Source organism: Sapajus apella, unplaced genomic scaffold (assembly GCF_009761245.1).
Source record: "Sapajus apella isolate SASKATOON/1434 unplaced genomic scaffold, GSC_monkey_1.0 scaffold39, whole genome shotgun sequence".
Taxonomy (NCBI): domain Eukaryota; kingdom Metazoa; phylum Chordata; class Mammalia; order Primates; family Cebidae; genus Sapajus; species Sapajus apella.
In genome coordinates this window covers 17,725,306-17,747,649 of record NW_022436979.1, presented here as the reverse complement: position 1 = coordinate 17,747,649, position 22,344 = coordinate 17,725,306, and the positions used below count along the sequence as shown (strand labels likewise).

Below are 22,344 nucleotides of genomic sequence, written 5' to 3'. Positions count from 1 at the left end.
CAAAGATGACTATACAAAGTCATTCACTCTGGCTTCCAGTCTGTTGTTAGAAAACCAGAAACAACCGAAATATTTAGCTTTAGGGAAGAGGTTTAAGATGGTGGTAACCAAGGGTTACGTTTTTTGTCTTGCCATGGATGGAGCCTTTCTTCAGGGGAACTATTACGTGAAACACTACTGATGTACAATGGGATTGATTCCAATTGGGTGGTGGTTGGGCGAGAGGGCGGTTTCTGCTGTGGCATTGCACCCAGACTGCATGACCGGGCCAGTCCTCCGCCTCCCCTGTGGCAGCTCATGAGGCACTTCCATGGCAAGCATACCCCACGGCATAGCTAGAACGTCCTGCCTCAGACAGCTGTGGGATGTTAGTATCAGCCTTTCCTTCTGACTGGTGGAATTATGCACACGTCTCTCCCCAATTCTTTTTACTTTTCTGTACTTGCCAAATTTTTCATTATGAACATATTACTTATTGCACTAAAATATCTAAGATATTAAAAATGATGCCAGTTTCCATTATTTTAGAATTAGAAGTAGAATTGTCATAGAAACCACAAACCTTGGGTCAGCCTGGCCAACACATTCTTTCCTTTTTGGCAGCTATTCAGGCTCGTGGAAAAACTGATGAAATAGCGATTGGAAGAATATAAAAACCACTGATAATCCCACCACCTAGAGAAACCTACTGTTAGTATTTTGAGTGTATTTCCTTCCAACTTTTTTTCTATATATGTGTATGTATGTATAATATGTACTGATAAGTTACTATACGTTAATAAAATACTATATATAATAAATACATTATATATATATTACATGAAACACATTTTACTTATTGTATTATAAACACAGTTTTGTATCCTGTTTTTTTGTAAACATTATATTGTATATTCCCTAGATACTACCATTTAAAACATGCCTTTTTCTTTTTCATTTTTTTTTTTTTGGAGACAGAGTCTCGCACTGACGCCTGGGCTGGAGTGCAGTGGCGTGATCTCAGCTCACTGCAACCTCCGCCTCCCTGGGTTCAAGCGATTCTCCTTGCCTCAGCCTCCCAAGCAGCTGGGATTACAGGCGACTGCCACCAAGCCTGGCTAATTTGTTTGGTTTTTTTTTTTTTTTGTATTTTTAGTAGAGACGGGGTTTTACTATGTTGGCCAGGCTGGTCTCAAACTCCTGACCTCGTGATCAGCCCGCCTCGGCCTCCCAAAGTGCTGGGATTACAGGTGTGAGCCACCACGCCTGTCCAAAAACATGACATTTAATGTCTTCCTAATATGCAAATCTATTGACAAACATCATTTTATAACCAATATTTCTGCTATAACAGATAGCACTGATATGAACATACCTGTACATAAATCTTGTCTATATTTGTACTTTTGAAAGTCGCAGTTTCCAAGAACCTATTCGTAAGGTTGGGTAAGGACTTACTGTACTTGAAAAAAAAAAACCTCCCCAAAAGTAGGTGAGCAAGAGACTTTCACTGTTGTAGTCATTTGATTGATTAGATATGTAAAATATGGCTTGTTCATCTATTTAGACAATAGTTATAAATATACCAAATTAATTTACATTCAATTGTTTTTCATTTGTTTCAAATTGAGCTATGATCTGTGGAATGTCAAGGCATCTTTTTGCTTTTACCGGGTTGTTACAGCCCGTCAATATTATGTTATTAATTAAAGAATAACAGGTTCACAGCTGTAATCCCAGCACTTTGGGAGGCTGAGGCGGGCGGATCACTTGAGGACATGAGCTGGAGACCAGCCTGGCCAACATTGTAAAACCCCGTCTCTACTAAAAGCACAAAATTTAGCCATGCATAGTGGCCTATGTGTGTAATTGCAGCTACTTGGGAGGCTGAGGCACGAGAATCACTTGAACCTGGGAAGCAGATGCTGCCGTGAACTGAGATGGTGCCACTGCACTCCAGCCCCGGTGACAGAGCAAGACTCCGTCTCAAAAAACAAAAGTAACTGGTCCTAAGTTGTCTGTTAGCAACTGTAGTCAAGTGAAGACTGAAAACATTCCATTTTGGAGGAAGAATTAAGGCAAAAGCAAGCAAGCAAACACCCCCGCCCCCACCATCCACCCGAAAGGCACACAATCTTTTGCTTCACAGCATTTTTGTGTAATGCATTGTGTTTTCAGAATCCTCCTCAGAATCTTGCCTCTCCTTCTCCTTTGTGTTAATGAAGGCAGACTTGTGCAAGCGGACGCTCTGTGCAGGTGGAGCTGGGCCCTTTCCTCTTACACACTGGGGCACTTCCTTCTGGCCTCACCAGCCCGTGTGGTTTACAACTTGCAGGAGAGTATTACTACATCTGAGCACCCAGAAATTCGATGCCGATACCGAGTATTGATTCACATAAAAATCTACATATTGATAGTTTATCGGGAGCTACTCGCGGTCCCAGTGGCGCGGCTGCGGTGCGCTCCATGACATCTGGAGGTGGTGTTCCTACTGATGATGAGCAGGCGGCTGGGTTGGAGAGGGAGGTCATGTTGACTGCAAGAAAGGCACTGGACCCATACAATATACTGCATCCAAAGGGAGCTTCAGGCACTAAGGAAAACCCTAATTTAGTCACCTCATCACCAACAAGAGAATAGTGGGCTGCATCTGTGAAGAGAACAGCAGTACTGTCATCCGGTTTTGGTCGCACAAAGGCGAGGCCCAGCGACGCCCCAGCTGTGAGCCTGTTATAAGCTGGTGCCCCACCAGCTGACACACCGAGCACCTGCACTGAGTTACTCAAAATATGCTGTAAAGCTTCTTTCCAATAAAGTCTAGCCTTAAAAAAGTCTTAGTGCCTTTGCCTAGGACTTCTGAAAGTCGCAGTTTCCAAGAACCTATTCATGAGGTTGGGTCAGGACTTACTGTACTTGGAAAAAAAAAAAAAAAAAAACTCCCCAAAAGTAGGTGAGCAAGAGACTTTCACTCATGGAGTATATCTGTCCACAACACAGAAAGGGCCTGCGCGACCAAAAGCTGTTGAATTAAAAATCATCTTGGCATGTAAAGGTGACTAGCATTATGGAAATAGTTTACGTTGCCATTATTATTATTGTTACCTTTTTTTTTTTTTTTTTTTTTTTGAGATGGAGTTTCGCTCTTGTCACCCAGGCTGGAGTGCAATGGCGTGATCTCGACTCACTGCAACCTCCGCCTCCCGGGTTCAGGCAGTTCTCCTGCCTCAGCCTCCCGAGTAGCTGGGATTACAGGCACGCGCCACCATGCCCAGCTAATCTTTTGTAGTTTTAGTAGAGACGGGGTTTCACCATGTTGACCAGGATGGTCTCGATCTCTTGACCTTGTGATCCACCCGCCTTGGCCTCCCAAAGTGCTGGGATTACAGGCTTGAGCCACCGCGCCCGGCCTTGTTACCTTTTTTTTTTTTGAGTCAGGGTCTCTGTCACACAGGCTGAGTGGGCCTTCATGTCTAGAGACCACAGCCTTGAAATGACTGTTTTGGATGTGGGTCTGTGAGTTCTTGCATACGGACGTTCTACAAGCCACAAAGCCATCCTCGTGTCTGCAGGTGAAAGGTTAATACCCAGGGAAGGCGAAAATCTCCTTTAAAATTGCTAGCGAAAAGTGGCCTAGACCAGAGGAATAAAGAGTTAGGCTTATGTAGCAGCCTGGGTTTCCATAGAAACAAGATGCAGCCGTGTCCGACGCATGATGAAACTTTTCCACACTGGTTTTAAGCCTGGAAGGAGGCTGGGAGAGGGTACTTACTCCCCGTGCGGGCACACTGCGAATTTGGACAGCAAAGTCCTCCAAAAAGTCTCAGGCAAAGCAAACGGCAGTGACTCCCCCCCCGACGCACACACAATCGTGTATGAACCCCCGCTGCAGCCTCGCAGGCCAAACTAGAGTGGCACATACGCCACGTAGTCTCGCTTGGGGGACAAAGGTATCGTAACTCATCCTGGAAACACATCACCCTTAAGAAACCCCTCAGAAGCACAGGGGTAGTCATTTGGGGTCTTTGGGGTGTCATGAAATACAGCATCACATTTTGCAGCTCAAAGCCTCCTATGAAGTGTGATGCCGCCTGGGTAGGAGGGCCCGGCCTGCAGCCTTCAGCGAGCAGCAGCAGGAAGCCGCAGCCCTGAATCAGGGCCTTTGTTCTGCTCACACTGTCCTCGGGGAGTATGCGTGTGTCCCTAGGAGCCCACAGTGGTGGCCTCCTAGGTGCGGAGGGAGCTGGGCGTGGAAGGCGGGCTGGGGGCAGCTGGGGACAGCACTCACTGTTCTGCCCCTGCTCCTCCACTCAGCAGCGAGGACTGGGCTTCCATCCAGTGAAAGGGCTGGAAGCAGCCAGTCTTGATTGGTTGGTTGGTTTGAAATGTATCCATTATTTAATTAGGTTCTTTGCAAGAAATTGAGAACGGCAGTTCGTGAGGATAAATTGTGTTTCTGAGTGAGAACACAGCATGAAGGTAGCCCTAGAGCTAAGGGGTAACTGGTTTGAGGCAGAATTTGCGAGTCCACAGCTTTCTGATCTGCCTTGTACTGCTGTGTGAGCCACATTTCTTTCTCTGTGTGGAAACACTCACCTTCCTAGTGTCTGTGCGTGTGCAGGAGGGAGATGTGGGGGATTTTCACACTGCTGATAGCAGCTCTGTTGGAGGTGGTGATGATGAATTTCTGGTGTTCTATGCAGAGGAGCTCAGTTGAGGACCAGAGGTCTAGTGACTGCCCAGCTCAGGAAAACCACCCCCTGGGCTCTGCACTACCCAGTGAGATGACTGGAATGGTCCTGGGAGCGAGGCTGCCGGCAGCCTTCTGACACACTGACTGAAGGGTTTCTTGCCAGGGCTCCACATTTCCAAGACGTATCTGCAGTAGGCGCATACGGGCATTTCGTGAAGTTTAACCACCCAGGCACCTCCATTCTTAACCCCAGATGGTTTTGTGACAGCAGCAAGAGCTTTCTCCTTTTTCAGCTCTGGATTTAGCAGCTGAATGCTCCCTCTCGTGCATGGCTTTTCTTGACAACAAGCAGATCAGAACTATCTGCCCATTCCCCTGATGGGGCAGGGTTGCAGCTGCAGCGGGGCTTCGCCCTCCTGGGCTCTTTGGGTTTGAGATTACCCTCCTTAATCTCGCCATTGCCATCAGCCTTCTTGGCTACAGGTTTCTTTCCTTAGCTTCCAGCTTCTCAATTTCTCACTCACCATCTTGCAGCGTGGGAAAGAGCTGGGTCTTGTTTTGATGGAACTCATCATGAAATAGATGCAGAAGCAGAGGCAAAAGTGTCAGTGTTTTATCAATTGCTTGAAAAGCTACGAATATATAGATTCACAGAATGTGTAGTGCCGGAGGAAACCAACATACTGCTAAAGAAGAAAGATATTTAGCATGAAAATATACTTAATCCCTGGCCAGTCTTAGGGAGAATGGCATAGCCAGCTCCTCTCAATATGGGAAGGAACAAGGCCATGGGGATCCATATTCTAGAGTCTGAATCTCAGTCGGATGTGAGACTTCTGAGCCCATGGTACAAGTGAGGCTTCCTGGCGGGTCTAAACTTCTGATTAGGAAGAGTGACTTCAAAGTCCGTCAATAGTTCCCATTTCTTCCAGAAGAGCAAATACAGCATAAATAGTTTCCTACTGCTGTTTACAATGTATCAGAAATTGAGAGGCTCAAAGCAACAGAAATGTATTATCTTACACTCTGGATGTCACAAGTCCAAAATGGGTCTTCTGGGCTAAAGCGTTGGCAGGGCTAGGTTTCTTTCTGGGGGACTCTAGGGGAGAACCCTTTTCCTTGACCCCTCCAGCTGCCCACGTGGGCCTCTCCCTCCCTCTCGCTGCAGGTAGCAGCAGCCATGCAAGGTCTTCCAGTTCTTCCCATGACACATTACTCTGACCTCCTCTTTTTCCTTCTTCCACATTAAGGCCCTTGTGATTTCCCTGGAGGGACTCCAATAATCCGGGATAATCCCCTGTCAACTTTTAATTACGTCTGCTACTTTAATTTCCCTTTTTCATGGAACCTGCTTCATCTACAGGCTCTAGGGATAGGATGTGAACATCTTTGAGGGGCCATTATGTTATAGGAGCCATTAAGGAATTATTTTAGGCAGACAGAAAAAAGGGTCCTTGGGAAATTTTTTTTCTTTTTTTTTTTTTCTTGTCTAGCAGGAAAGCCTCTGCTCTTGGGTGGGGGGCAAGCTTTGATATGCAAATACTGACCGTTACAAACTGGGTCCACCAAAACTGGCAGTTCCCATTGTCTTCTTCTTCTCCCCCACGTGCCTGGCAGCATGGCTGCCCCCACATATCCCCACGTGTATAGAACATCATGGCACCCTGCATTTGCTTATTAAAGGACTAGGGTGGGAAGGTCAGATCCGCCCCCCCCAACCCGCCACAACCTGAATGACACGTCCAGTGATACCAATCCCCAAACCCGCTGCAAATTGGATACCACCTCCTCCAGCCTGCTTATATAACTAACTGGCTGTTTTCCACAGCACTCAGGGTTCCTTCTTTCAGCTTGGAGATCCCTCCTTCTGTCTCTGTACAGGGGAAGCCTCCTCCTTCTTTCTTGCCTATTAAATTCTCCACTCCTTAAAACCACTCCACATGTGTCCATGTCATTTTATTCAAACTAGTGCAGACCAAGGACCCTGGTGTTCCTCCGGTCACGGGAGTCTATCATTACGTCTACCACAGGGCAGCTCCAGCTTGTCAGGATACCTTTGACATTTTGAGGTCCTTGGCTTCAGCTATTTGGGAGTGTCAGTGAGGGTGCATGATCTGTCGTCACTCACCATTTTACTTCTAAACTCTTGTGCCAAAGCCGGTAACATGCTAGTGAGTAGGCCTCCCACTGTGACGTCTCAACACCTCCTTGCTGATCTCATTTTTTGATACTCAGATTAGTTCTCTCAGTAACCTTTTGAAGTTGACATAATCATTCCCAGATTCATAGTGAGGAGACTTATAAAATTATATGCTATAGTAATACTTCCAAATTCCAGCGTAAATGTTTTATGTCCTTAGTGACTCCAGTCTTTTGCAGGGTTCTTTTTTTTTAAAAAAATATTTGGCCACTAGAGGGAGACAGCTCTTCGTAGAACTGAGGCCATTTTGCATGCTTGTGGGTGTGGATGGAGGAAAACACTGTGTTTAAAAATGGTATCCAGGGCTGACCTAGCAGGTTGACGGTGAAAGGGACCAGGCCTGATCTCATCCTCAGCGCAGGTCTTGGTGGACAATTTCCACCAGCATCTTCAAGGATCACACTTCCGTAGTAAAATACACCATTCAGACCAAGGTGTTTTTTAACCTAACCGTGGACGCTGTAACATTTTAAACAACCTTCTCTGCCTTTGTGGAAAGAAAGGCCGATAAGTGATCAGAACGGACACTGTATAAAAACACAGACTCCCCAAAATTCTAAGTCTCTAAGTGGGGCATGTGGCATCTAAAACCATAGCCATTGCTTACCTAGACAAGCCGTGTTCAAACCACATGCCACCCAAGATTGCTCTCAACTGGAAATGAGGATTCATTTTCTCTGTTAGAGAGTTCTGGGTTCCCCCACACAAGATTTGCTCCTGACACCTCAGAGTGTACAATATACGACTTCTGTACTAAAGAGGTTGCTTCCAGTGAGGTAAAATGTCTAATACGGTAATCATGTGCATCTAATTAAGGCCGCATGCAGAAAAATCAGCCGCAGATGCCAAATAGCCGACTTAGGAACACGGGGACCACAGGCAGGGCTCAGTAAGGATGAGGCAGAACGACTTTAGTTTAATGCTGTGTATGACAGATCTTTACGTTATTATTAGAAAAGTAATTAGAAACTTACCTTTTTACGGTTGATTTAAAACTTAATTAGCTATGGCGTGAGAATATGGGTTGTTTGATACCGATTTTGAAATTTGTTGAGTTCTTTTACTGTCTATTTTTCATAGCGGTTCCATGTATACTTGGAAAGAATATGAATTCTCTGCTTATTTGGTGTAATGTTTGGTATCTATCCATAAGACTATTTCTGTTGATTATCCTGTTAAAATATGCATTTTAAATGATTTTGAACTATCAATTACTTGGAGGGATATTTTGAAATCTCCTACTGAGGTGGGAGATTTTTCAGTTCCTTCTTGTAGTTCTGTTTTTGCTTCATCTCTTTTGAGACCCTACTACTAAGTTATTCGAAGGTTGGAACTGACTCATTTTCTTGGTAAATTAAGCCTTTTCATTACACCTTCTTTTTACCTCTAGTTATGAGTTTTCCTTAAATTCTTAATTATTAATATTATTTTAACTGATATTTCTTTTGATTTGGCTGCATACTTACCATTTTTTAAATTCCTTCTTGTATCTCAAACTTTCTAAATGGGCTAACTTGCCTCATGCCTAAAGCACATCCTTTAGAATTTCTTTTAATGAGGGTCTATGTTAGGGTCACCACCTGTGGGGGTCTGTCCTGCAGACCCTGACTCAGTGACTGATGAATAAAGTGCACTGACACACAGACATTATGCTTTGTCAGTTCTGCTGAGGGTCAGTGGCTGCTTACAGACTTACGGAGAGTACTGTAAACAGATAGCAGCCACTGGCCCCTACCAGCCAGCGAGACCTGCATTTATTTAGTAACGTTTAATTGAATAAGGCTTGTGTCAACACCACTAGAGGTTACAAATTAAAGGACAAGTCCCAAAGTCCCAATGCCCAAAGCAAACACCATTAGCGTATAATATCCCTGGTTGACCTCCCTGGAGAGGGCCATCCAGTTCAAAGTTTAGTGCTAAGACCACATGAGTAAACAAGTTAGTTAGGTAAACTACTCACATTCCTTTGTCTTGCGCCCTAATCTCTCTGGCTCCTACAAAGAGACTCTGGCTGCCTTCAGCTAAAAACTATAGAAAAAACCCTTAGGCCCTCCAAAAGGGTTTGAGACCATATTCTGTAACTTTCTCTAATATTTTTCCCTTGATATTTTTGTCACCACCCTGAGTGAATTCCCACACATCTCTTAGGCAAACTTTTTCAGTCTGTTTAAAAATACTTTTTCCAGGGCCTACTTGAGGGTGGAGGGTGGGTCAAGGGAGAGGATTGAAAAGCTACCTATTGGGTACTATGCTTATTACCTAGATGATGAAATAATCTGTACACCAAACCCCTATGACACGCAATTTACCTTTAGATCAAACCTGCATATTTACCCCTGAATTGAAAGGTTAAAAGAAAAAAAAGCTTTTATTTTGTTCTAATCTTCAAAGTTATTTTCCCTGAGCACATCTAGGTTCATCATTATTTTTTATTTAGCACCTTAAAGATATTGCTCCATTGCCTTCTGGCTTCCCTTGTTGCTGTTGAGTAATAATTTGTTATTCTAATTTTTGCTCCTGCTGATCAATCTCATGTTTCACTATGTCTGCTTTTACGATTTTTCTTTCCATCTTTGGTGTTCTGCAATTTCACTATGATCTGCCTAGATGAGTATTACTTTTAATTCCTTCTGTTGGGAATGTATTGAGCTTCCTGAATTAGACAGTTGTCCTTCATCCCTTCTGGGAAATTCTCAGCTGCTATCTCTTCATATATTACTTTACCACTTTCTTGTCTACATTAGCAATTATGCTTAAATGTTTATTAGATGTTTTCAGTCTATCTTCCAAGTTTCCCAACCTTTCTTCCATATTTTCTTTCTCTTTCTCTGTTTGTACTATATTCTGCATAATTTTCTCAGATCTATCTTCCAGTTTATTAATGCCTTATTTAGCTTTGTCTAATTTTCTATTATTGTGTTTATTTTACTTTTCAATTTTGTAATTTTTATTTTTAAAATATACGCTTCAGTTTTAAAAAATTGTTTACCACTTACTCATATTTTCAGCCCCTCATTTATTTCTTAAAGTGTGTAAAATATATGTATTTTATATCGTAGGAGAGCAAAAATGATTTCCCTTCAGCTTTGTAGGTTCTTTAGCTGAGCTATAAATTAAATTGACATAAGACAGATTAACAAGAGAAAAATCACATTTAATTATGTCCATACACACAGGAGTCCCACAAAATATGAGACTCCAGGAAAGTTCAGATGATTGAAGCTTATATGGCATTTTGAGCTACAGAAAGGAATGGGAGCTTGGGGCTTCTGAGGGGGGGTGGTGACACAAATTGTGGGAGGGTGAGGGGAGGAAATGTATAATGAATAAAGATTATCTTGTTAGGCAGATTAAAAAGTCTCTCAGGTGATAAGCTGGGCCCAATGGCTCATGCTTGTCATCTCAGCAATTTGGGAGGCCAAGGCAGGAGGATCACTTGAGGTTAGGCATTTGAGACCAGCCTTGCCAACATGGTGAAACCCTGTCTTTACTAATAATAGAAAAATTAGTTGAGTGTGGTGGCACATGTCTATGGTCCCAGCTATTCGGAAGGCAACAAAGCAGTCCTTAGGGGGAAATTTATAGCGTTAAATAAATATACTAGAAAAGAAGGAAGATCTAAAATCAATCATCTAAGTTTTCACTTTTGGAAACTAAAGGGAAAAAAAGCAAAATTCAAAGTAAGCAGAAGTAAAGAAATAATAAGAATTAAAGGCAGAAATCAATGAAATTGAAAATAAGAAATTTATAATAGAGAAGACCAATAAAGCAAAAAAACTGGTTCTTTGGAAACATCAATATAATTAATAAGCCTCTAGCTAAGTAACTATGAAAAAAGGAAAGAGGGCACAAATTATTACTATCAGAAATGAAATAAGGGACTTCACTACAGATCCCATGGACATGAAAATTATAGTAAAGATGATTGTACTTGCAGTCAAATAAAAATAAAAATAAAATTATAAAGAAATGGTATGAACAACTCTATGTCTATGTTTTGATAACCTAGATGAAATGGACCAATTATTTGAATGATATAATCTGCCAAAACTCACACAAGAAGATATAGACAATCTGAATAAGCCATCTGTTTTAAAAATCAAATAGACAATTAATAACCTTTCAAAACAGAAAGCACCAGGCACAGATAGATTCACTGGTGAATTCTAACATTTAAGAAAGAAATCATACCAGTTGTTTACACTCTCATAAACATAGATGGAAATATACTCAATAAAATACTAACAAATCCAACAATGTACAAAAATAATTATAAATCATAACCAAGTGGGATTTACCCCAGGTATGCAAAACTGGTTTAACTTTTGAAAATCAATTAATGTAATCTATCATCTCAACAGGCTAAATAAGAAAAAAAATCACACGATCATATCAATAGATGCAGAAAAAGCATCTGACAAAATCCAACTCCTATTTACACTAAGAACTCTCAGTACACTAGGAATAGAGTGAAATTTCCTCAGACTGATAAACAATATCTACAAAAATGCTATAGCTAACACTTTTCATGGTGAGAAACTGTAAGCTTTTCTACTGAGATTAGGAGCAAAGCAAGTGTGTCCTCTCTTACCGCTCCTTTTCAACATTGTACCAAGAGTCCTAGCTATGCAACAAGACAAAGAAAAGAAAAGAAAAGATATGTAGATTAGGAAGGAAGAAAGTAAACTGCCTTTGTTTACAGATGACACAATCTTCTATGTAGAAAATCTAACAGGCTCAACAACAACAACAAAACCCTTCTGAAACTATTAAGCAATTATAGAAAGGTGGTTAAATTCAAGGTTTATATACAAAACTCAATTGCCTTCCTATATGCCAGTAATGAACAAGCACGATTTGAAATTAAAAATACAATATTATTTAGATTAACGTCCCCAAAGGTGACATAGTTAATTGCACATCTAACAAAGTATGTATATGATCATTAAGAGGAAAACTACAAAACCCTGATGAATGAAATCAAGGAAGTGCTAAATGAATGCTGCAGGCATGTATGCAGTATACTCTATATGGACCGTGTTACCTCTCACACATCAGAAAAACACCTCAATTCCAAAACGTAACTGACCCCAACAGTTTTCAGTAGGAAATTATGGACCTGAACCATTCAAAGCAAGTAATCAATATATGACTGGCAAGTAATAAAATGGTGAGGTGCGAGGAGAAGCAGAATAAATAATCTGAGAAAGCATTATTATAGAAGATGATTATCTACTGTAGACTCTACCATTTTTCATGTTCCCTCAGCTAAGTTCCTTCATCTATATGATGCTCAACTTCCTCCAAAGTGAAGAGGTCAGGCTGATTATCTCTGCAATCTGCTCACAATGACATAGTTCTGAGCTCCCAGCTCCTTTCTTCAAAGCAGATTGTCCCCATCCAGGAGCAACCGAGATGTGGCAATTCTTTGTCAAGACATTTTCAGTTTACATACTATTACATTTTTCCTTCATATTGCACATTTTAAATGTAAACTTAAATAAATTTAAATAAATTTGGCTAACCATTTTTTCCAGTTTTCTCTTAAAATCACTAAACAGTTTTTATTGATTTTAAATGAGTTTTTACATTTCAATTCTCTTATAATTATTTAATAATCCATCTTCTCTCTGCATACATAATGATTTCTATTTATCTGGCAAAGACATAAAGAAAGAACATTAGGTCATTTGTAGCAGAGAATTTGAGCCAGGACTCAGAATTGCTCATTCTTGACGGCTATACTGAGATCACTTCCCTAGTTCTATTTTGAAGATAAAGTTCCTTTGTTACCTTGGATTATGGTTTGAATTAGGTTAACTTCCCTCCTTTTTCTGATTTATATGATGAAGTGATTGCTTAAAGATGGCAAGTCTCCTAGAGTCCTGATGTTGACAAATGAGACCGCTCCGTCATTTACGGCAGAACCTTGGGAGTCATCCAAGGCCCTTCTCTCTCCCTTACCACCCACGTGTTCAATTAATTTCCAAGGTCTGCTGATTTTTTAAAAATAAAATTATAATATGTTTCTGACCTATAGAAAATCAGAGCCCATGGTATAAACAACATCAGTGAACCAACCCTCACGTTTGTAAAATGGTAACATTTTTAATATATACATGTGTGTAGTTAAATATATATGTATATATATTCACTTTAATTATCTTTTTAAGGAAATAGAACATTATAGACAGAGTTCAAGCCCCCCAATCCTAATTTTGGTCTTTGTAATTTTCATGGTGTTTTTGCTATTATTATGGAGAGTACTGGGCTGCGTGTGTACGTTTTAACATCTTATAGTGCATGCATTCATCTGCAGCTTGTTTTTTATCTCACTTAATATTGTTCTTGAGATAATTCAAGAACTAGACACTTAAGTCTAGCTCATTCTCTTAAACAGATGTATAGTGTTCCATGACATAAATGCTGACATCATTTATTGATACCTTTGTTAATTGACGTTTAGATTATTTCTAATTTTTTGTTATTGCAAACGTTGCTGCAGTAAATCTCCATGTGCCTGTCTCCTTGCACAAGCAAATATATGAGAACGTCTTTAGGGCACAGTGGACTGTGGTGTGCCAAAATTTTTATCGCCTCCACTGATGGGGATAGTAGGTAGGGCCTGAGATATATATAGGGTGTAGTCTACCATTTTTATGGTGTCTACTATGGGAGCAGACACCATATGTAAAAGACCTTGTTTTACGTAAATTAATTCATTCAGTATTATATCATGGATATGATAACCCTATGAGAAAGGCACTAATATTATCCTCATTTTACAGACAAGAAGCTGACGCATGGTGAGCAATTCAATAACTTGACCAGAGTAAGCCATTTGTAAGAGTCAGAAGCAGTGAAGACTGCAGTGCTTCTCTAGGTAAGTACCCGCGAATGAAGCTGCTAGGTGCAGGAGTTAAGTGTGTTCTCAACTTTACGAGATAATGCCACATGGCTCTTCAAAAAGGCTTTATTAATTTACACTCCCAGCAGCACTCTGTGAGAGCTTCTTGTGCCAATCTGAGGGAGGAGAAAATGGTGTCTTTGTTGTTTGCATTTGACTTTCCTTGATTTATTATGAGGTTGAATATCTTTTTGTAAGGTCTTTGGCTGTTCATGTCTTTTTATTCTGTTGCTTGACTGTTCATATCCGTTGCCCTTTCTCTTACCTTTTTCCTTATTGATTTTGGGGAGTTTATTACACATTCTGGTTTCTAAGCCTCTGTGTTCTGTTTTTTTGCATATCTCTCCTTTCAGTTGTCAAGAAGAACCGATGTACTGAGCTATAGTTTCAATAATATATGAGACACTGTTTTAACTTTAAATTTACTTTTTAATAAGAAGAAATGACTGTAAGTCATATTCTATTTCTGAGAAAATCTGTACCATCTTTCTATGCTGTCTGAGCAAATTAGAATGACGTCAGTGTCAAACATCAGAAGAGGTTAATGACTCATCTTCCCAAAGGAGGGGAGTGTGACCAAATTTCTCTGAAAATCATAGCTCGTATCTTCAAGTGAACAGCTTTCTGTAGCACTCATGGTTTCCATTAATAAGATTTTTTTGTTTTTGATTTTGGTTACAGGATTATAAACTATTTGTCATGGGAACAAATAGGTTGGTGTTACAGAAAATCTTTCAGCCTGTTTTAGTAAAGAGACATAGAAACTTTCCTATGGCGAGAGCGGGTGTAGATTTAATTCTTATAGTAGTAGGTTGCATGTATTTGAAACAACCTTCTCTTCTAGCTTCTAAACAAAGGGCAATTGTTACTCCATTGTTTTTTATTCTCAAGGTTTCTGTTACTGATGTCTAGGCTTCTGGTTTCAATTTAATATTTTTAGCTTTTAATTTTGAACATATTTTAGGTGTACTGAAAGTTTGCAAAAGTAATGCAGAGTGCCCCATAAACCTTACCCACCTTTCCCCAATGTTAGCATTGTACATAACCATAGTACCAAAACTAAGAAATTAACGTTGACAGAATATTATTAACTAAAACGGAGACTTCGAATTTGCTGATGTTTTCCTGACTGCCTCTTTCTGTTCTGGCACGCTATCCACGATCCCACATTACACTTACTTGTCACTTCTCCCTAGCTGCCTCTGGCTTCTTGGTCTACCCCTGTTTTTTCTGACCTTTATAATCTTAAGGAATATTTGCCAGCCTGGGCTTTCTCTTGGTTACATGGGAGTTAGGAATTTTTGGAAAGATCATCACAGAACAAAGTGCCCCTCCCACCTCTCTATAAGAGGTGGAATGTGACATCCACAGGATACCACAGGTGATATTGACCTTCATGAGCTGGCTAATGTTGAGTTTGCCAGGTTTTCCATTGCACCATCACTATTTTTCCGTTTCCCCACTCTGTTCTTTGGAAATTAGTCTGTAGCTCTGTCCCAACCTCAGCGGAGAGGAGTGAGGAAGTTCCTCCTCCAGGATGGGGAGCATCAATGTATATTTTCTGAAATTCTTTTGTAAGGAAGATCTGTCACTTCTCCCTGTATATGAATATATTTATTTATCTATCCAATAGTTTATTGTTTATTGTATTTATTTATTCAGTAGTTTATTGTATATGCATTTATTTACTTAATGGTTTATTTATTCAATAGTTTATTATTTATAGACTTGTATATTTCTTTTATACTTTGGGTGATGGTCCAGTGTTCCGCAGTCTATGTGGTGGTTCCAGTGGTTTCAGCTTTGGTTAGTGAGTGCTCTCCTGGCTTAGCTAGGCTCTTGGGTCCCTTTGACACATCCCATCCTTTGGAGTTTCAAACGCTTTCTTACTTTCTGGTTCTCCCAATAATTTTAGCATCCACCTGTAGGTGCTGCCTGCACAGTTATTTCTGTAGAGTTCTAGTGGTGATTTTTCTCTCTCCCTCTCACTTTAATCAAGATAGACTAAAGATATTTAGTTTATAGGCTACCCGAGATATTTGGGTTGGAATTTCAGTTCCGGCACTCCAAACTATTTGCTGTTAGCATTCTCTGAACCCTGATTTCCCTTGTATCAGAAGGCAAACTGTAAAACTGTTTCTATACTCACAATACTTCCGATACCAAATATGTGGGGTTTTTATCCATTTCCTGCAACCAAGCAAATGTCCAGTTCTCTGGACACCAACTGGGCGTCCTACGATTTAATGAATTGGATACTTAGTCCGAGAGTTAATGCGGACCCCCACAGGCTCAGTCCCAGAAGACTTCCCTGTACTTCAACACCAACCAAAAGTCTCAGGTTACCTCTTGCGCTTATGGCTGACTGGTTGTAAATTGAGGGTTCCCACGACCCCCTCCTCATGTTCAGTTATTTGCTATAACAGCTCACAGAACTCAGGGAAACACTCCACTTCCTATTACTGTCTTATTATAAAGGATGCCGTGCAGAAAGCCAAATGGAAGAGATGCACAGAGCAAGGAGAGGGGTGCTGAGCTTCATGCCCTCTTTGTGGGCACCAGGCTCCCAGCAACTCCAAGTGTTTACCCACCCAGCAGCTCTCTGAACTCCACTGTTAAGATGTTTTATGGAAGTTCCATTACACAGGCATGACTGACGAAGTCATTGGCCACTGGTGATTAACGCAGTCTCCAGGTCCTCTCCCCACCTGGCAGTCCAGAAGGTGGGGCTGAAGGTTCCAACCCTCGAATCACAGGGTGGGCTCCCCTGGCAAACAGCCCCACCCTCCAAGAGTCACCTCATCCGCATAAACTCAGGTATGGCTCAAAGGAGCTTTTTAAGGGTAACAAAAGTACCTCCTCTCACCCAGGAAGTTCCAAGAGTTTGTAGGAGCTCTGTGCCAGGAACTGGGGACAAAATCTTGCGCTGTCCCACTTCACCAGCCTGGGAAGGGAATTATCCCTTTGGCACTGATGATACACTATCTGCCCTCTAGTCACTTAGGAGGTGTCTGAGTTATCAGATGAGAAAACATGGTGTATATAGGGTTTGGTACTATCTGTGGTTTTAGGCATCCGCCAGGGGTCTTGGAATGTATTCCCTGAGGATGAAGAGAGAACTGTATGATTATTATGGCTTCCACCAGCACTGTTGTCACCTCCATATTTCTTCCAGAGCCTGCCTTCTAAAATGCAAATCTAACAATGACGTGGTATTGCTCAGCCAAACTCAGTGCTGCCTGGTATTGTCAGCAGTGCTTCCTAAGTTTGACTTTTGATCAAAATCATATGAGGAACTTTGAAAGATAGATAGATGATAGGTAGAGAGATGATAGATAGATAGATGATAGATATAGATAGATGATGGATAGATGATAGATAGATGATGGATAGGTATAGATAGATGATAGATGATAGATAGATGATAGATGATAGGTAGATGATAGATGATAGGTAGATAGATGATAGATAGATGATAGATATAGATAGATGATGGATAGATGATGGATAGATGATAGATGGATAGATGATGGATAGATGATAGATAGATGATAGATGGATAGATAGATGACAGATGATAGATGATAGATGATAGATAGATAGATAGATGATAGATAGATAATAGATAGCTAGATACCCAGTTTCAGCCCAGAACTTATGGACTTGAATTTTGGTGGGATGGGTCTCAGCCTTTTCTCTCCTGGAGAGAGGTGAGAGCAGGGGTCTGCTGCAGCGGGAAGGAGCCTGGGATCCCTCTAAAGGCTGCCAGCTGGTCTCACCCAGTGAATACTCACAGTAATAAAGAGAGGACCCTGGTTCCCACCACCAAGTAGCCAATATGATGCCCAAATATGAGATCAGGAATCTGATGAACTGTTTCTAGCTATTCTGCTTAGTGTCCATGTGTTCCTATTTAGTCAATTGGAAGGTAGCTATACACATAAGGAATGTGCTCTTAGAGACCTTGTTTAACATGCACAAATAAAGAGTATTATCTGAATAAAAATAAATATCAATTGTGTATACCTAAATCTAGTGTTAAATCAAGTTTAGCCTGAAGCTGCCTCCTTATATAATTTAAATTTGGCCTAAAGGTTTCTCTGTACACAGTGAGCTACCTAAATTTTAACAGATTGTAACCTCCTGTTAAAAACCTTAGCCAAATTAAATTTAAAAGAATTTAATTGAGCAAAGAACAATTCATGAATCGGACAGCCTCCTGAACCACAGTAGGCTCAGAAATATTCCACCACAGCCACATGGTGGAAGAAGATTTATGGTCGGAAAAAGGAAAGTGACAGATAGAAAACAGAAGTGAGGTGCAGAAACAGCCGGGTGATTACAGCTTGGTGTTTGCCTTATTTGAACATGGTTTGAACAGCTGGCCATATGTGATTGGCTAAAACTTGGTGATTGGCACAAGAGTAGGTTACAGTCCGTTTACAACTCGATGTAGGCTATAATTCATGATGTTCAGAGAAGTCTGTAGGCCAAACTTAAAGCAGGTAAGGAGGCAGCTTTAGGCTTAACACTTCTCTTGTGCCAATCACTGAATTTTGGCCAAAGGGGAGTAGCTGTTCCAAATGTGTTCAAATAAATCAAACCCTACTCTGTAACCTATCTGGCTGTTTGTGTATCTCACTTCTGTTTTCTGTACATCACTTTTTTTTTTCTGCCCATAAATCTTCTTCCACCGCTTAGCTGTGCTTTCTCTGAGCCTACTCTGGCTCCAGAGGCTGCTTGATTGGCAAATTATTCTTTGTTCAGTTAAACTGTTAGACGTAATTGGCTAAGGTTTTTCTTCTGACACTAGAATGATTGTTGTGAGCGCTTTCTTTCCTACTGCTTTTCACCTTGAACTCTGAGACTTTGCAGGGTCCTCTCATCTTAATTAACAGCGTGTGACAACATGGTGTGTATGTGTGCCCATCTTCATAGCACTTCAGTGCACAGAATTTCTATTTCAAAGTGGATTTTCCAAGTACATGTTTTTCAGCCGTAGCATGAGCCCCACCGATAAACACATAGACAGTATTACTAATACAAAAATGATTTTAAATTATAATGTCACTGTGTATTAAAATAATAGTCCCAGAGTGTTCCATTGTCTATGAGGTAAACTACTTAAAAACTTCAGAATAGGAAGTGTAACTTATGTATTGTATTAGTCAGGGTTCTCTAGAGGGACAGGACTAATAGGATAAATGTATGTATAAGGGGAGTTTATTAAGGAGTGTTGATGCACATGGTCACAACGTCAAGGCCCACAATAGGCCGTCTGCAAGCCAAGGAACAAGGAAGCCGGTCCGAGTACCAACACCTCAAAAGTAGGGAAGGTGACCGTTCTGTCTTCAGTCTGTGGCCGGGGGCCCAAGAGCCCCTGGCAAACCACTGGTGTAAGTCCAAGAATCCAAAAGCTGAAGAACTTGGAGTCTGATGTTCTAGGACAGGAAGCATCCAGCACAAGGGAAAGATGAAGGCTGGAAGACTCAGTAACTCAAGTCCTTCCATGCTTTTCTGCCTGCTTTATTCCAGCCACGCTGGCAGCTGCTAGATGGTGCCCACACAGATTGAGTGTGAGTCTGCCTCTCCCAGTCAACTGACGCAAATGTTAATCTGCTTCGGCAACACCCTCACAGACGTATCCAGAAACAATGCTTTGTGTCCTTCGGTCCAATCAGGCTGCCACTCAACATTAACTATCACATAAGACTACATGAATGACTTCATCTGTACTCCAGAGGTAATCATTCAGCATTTGAACAGAAATTTACAATCAGAGGTAGTTAAAGAGAATGTTTTCTATTTTATTATAATAGATATTAAACCTTCATTAGCTAGCATAAGGCATTTTAGAAATAATTTTCCATAAATAAAGTAAGTGGTGTTCAAAAAATATAGTCACCTAAAAAGACTGAATGGATCCCTTGCTCAGTTGAAGCATCAGAATCAGGCCAGATTCTACAGGGGTGGCCCCACATCCAAAACTCATGCCATCTGGGCACCCCATGTAGCAGAGAACTCTGTCATGACCCAATATTGGCTGACGTCAGAGTTTATGCAGGGAACTTGATTGTTGCCCGGGACAGAAAGAGGAGATCTCACCAAGCTGAGGAGAACATGTATGCAACTGTGTTGTGTCATAAAGCATTGGACTGGCCTTTGTCCCTAGTTCCTGGGAGAAAGACTCTGAGTCCTTGGAATTTCCTGAGTAATAGGGGCACCTTTGTTATTCATGAGGCTTTTTGGATTGCATCTGATTTATGCTAATGAGACCACTCAGAATGGGAACTGGTCACCAGAAAGACCAATCACGTGATCTCAGGAGGTTAGGACCTTGAGCCAGTCTGATCTCCAGGGAGGGGCAGGGGGGTTGGTGACTGAGTTTAATCCTTGATCAATGATCCGACTAATCATGACTATGTTAGGAAACCCTAGTAAAACTCTGGACACTGAAGCTCAGAGGAACTTTGTGGTTGATAAACACATTGATGTGTCAGGAGGGTGATGCACTCTGATTTCAGAGGAAGAGGGTGTGTGATCTCTGCATTTGGGACCCTCTCAAATCTTGTGCTATGTGTCTCTTCATTATACTGGTCCTGATATTCAACCTTTATAATAAAACTGTAATTTTAAGTCTAGCACCTTCCTGAGTTCTAGGAATTGTTCTGGAGAATCGTTGAGCCTGACAGGGGTTATGGGACTTGTAGCTGGTTGGTCAGGGCACAGATGGCCTGGAGACCTGAAATTACAGCTGGTGTCTGAAATGGGGACAGTATTGTTGGGGACAGTGCTCCTAACTTGTGGAATCTGACGTTAACTCCAGATGGTTATTGTCAGAATTGTACTGCAGGACACCCAGCCTCCCAACCACACGCAGAAATCCCGCCTGGAAGTTCCAACACCTGTAAATAGCAACATGATTTCTAGGACACTGAAAGTGGGGGCTGGTATTTCTGTTTTCATGTTCATATGGTGGTAGCTTGTGGCAATAGTATAAAAACATTTTACAATTCATTGGCTTTCAGCTTTGGAATTATGTACTGTTTTATTTTTTCTGGGTATTTGATTTATACCAAAATTTGCTTATAAAGTGAGTTTATTAAAATTTTAGTTACACCATTTTAAAGAAATAACAGTGCATAAATACAACCACATTTAATTCTGAATATCAATGTTTTCATCTATAAACAGAGAGAAAAGTGAAAATGGCCCTACCTATTTGTATTGACATTCAAAATAAATAAATGAAAGAGCTTTCTTCTTCCTTACAAAGTTGTGTTCTTGTCTTTTTTTTTTGAGATGGAGTCTCACTCTGTCACAAGGTTGGAGTGCAGTGGTGCGATCTTGGCTCACTGCAGCCTCTGCCTCCCAGGTTCAAGCAGTTCTCCTGCCTCAGCCTCTTGAGTAGCTGGGGCTACAGGTGTGCCCTGCCACCATGCCCAGCTAATTTTTCTATGTATTTTAAGTAGAGATGGGGTTTCACTATGTTGGTCAGTATGGTCTTGATCATCTGACCTCGTGATCCAGCTGCCTTGGCCTCCCAAAGTGCTGGGATGACAGATTTGAGCCACTGGGCCTGGCCTGTCTTGACATTTTTTAACAAATTTTACTTCTTCTCTTTCATCTGTGCAACGATTGCCCTGGCTCGGGATATTTCTCATCTGGATTATTGAAACACATTCCAATTGTCTGCTGCCCATCTTGTGCCATTAAATCCATCCTCCACACACCTGCAATATACTTAGAAGAGGACAGTTAGATAGAACCAGATCCTTGTTCAGTCTATGTATGTGGAGGGAGTTTCATAACCAGAAAAGCTGACATATTCTTTATTATATGGTTATTTAGATGCTGTGGAAAAGTTAGAAGATTGCTATAGAGATCCCAGTATCTTGCATACAAGGAGTCCCTCGTCTTCCCCTCTTCTACTTTTTTCTTGAAATGTCAATGTTTATAAATCTTTTGAAATAAAATTAACATATAGTAAAATCTACAACCTAAAATATGTAATTTGACTTTTTATAGATTACATATACATTTGATATAGACAATCATTTTGCTTGCAAATAGTTTTGTTTCCTTCTTTCCAATTTTTATGCCTTTTATTTATTCTTGTTGCTTTTTTTTTTTTTTTTCTTGCATGGCTAGGGTTTCTAGTACAGTGCTAAAGAGAAATGGAAAAAGAGAACATCTTTGCTTTGTTCTCCATCTTAGGGGGAAATCTCGGTGTTTTACCATGTCGTGTAAGGTTAGCTGTACTTGACCTCAGTTCCATTGTGAATCTTGAGACAGTCCAAAAAATGGGTCTAGTCCTTCTCAACTTCAGTCCACAAGCAGGCCTGCTCACCAGGAAACACCAGGAGATGTAACTCTTTGTGACCCTGAAGACAAACCTGAAGATATTTGTCTTAGCTGTGGACTCTGAAACAACCTTGTGTCTTGGCTCTAGCCCCTCTTAGCCATGGACGAGGGCAGTATAGCCAGTGCAGGGACCAATCCAATGATCCAACAAGAGCCCCTCAGAGACCTGAAGGAAGCCAAACCAATTAATGCACATAGTAACAG

The 22,344-nt window shown here is 41.1% G+C and overlaps 1 protein-coding gene and 1 pseudogene across 4 annotated transcripts in view; both read left to right on the top strand.

Annotated features, from left to right (window-relative positions):
- ENPP6 (ectonucleotide pyrophosphatase/phosphodiesterase 6) overlaps positions 1-22,344 on the top strand; it is a 235,352-nt gene that overhangs the window by 66,598 nt on the left and 146,410 nt on the right. For all 4 annotated transcript variants that reach the window (XM_032298753.1, XM_032298752.1, XM_032298751.1 and 1 more), the window contains one exon: positions 13,658-13,752. The gene's annotated coding sequence lies outside the window, so the exon portion shown is untranslated. The remainder of the gene's footprint in view (positions 1-13,657; positions 13,753-22,344) is intronic.
- On the top strand, positions 1,915-3,087 carry LOC116565245 (annotated as a pseudogene).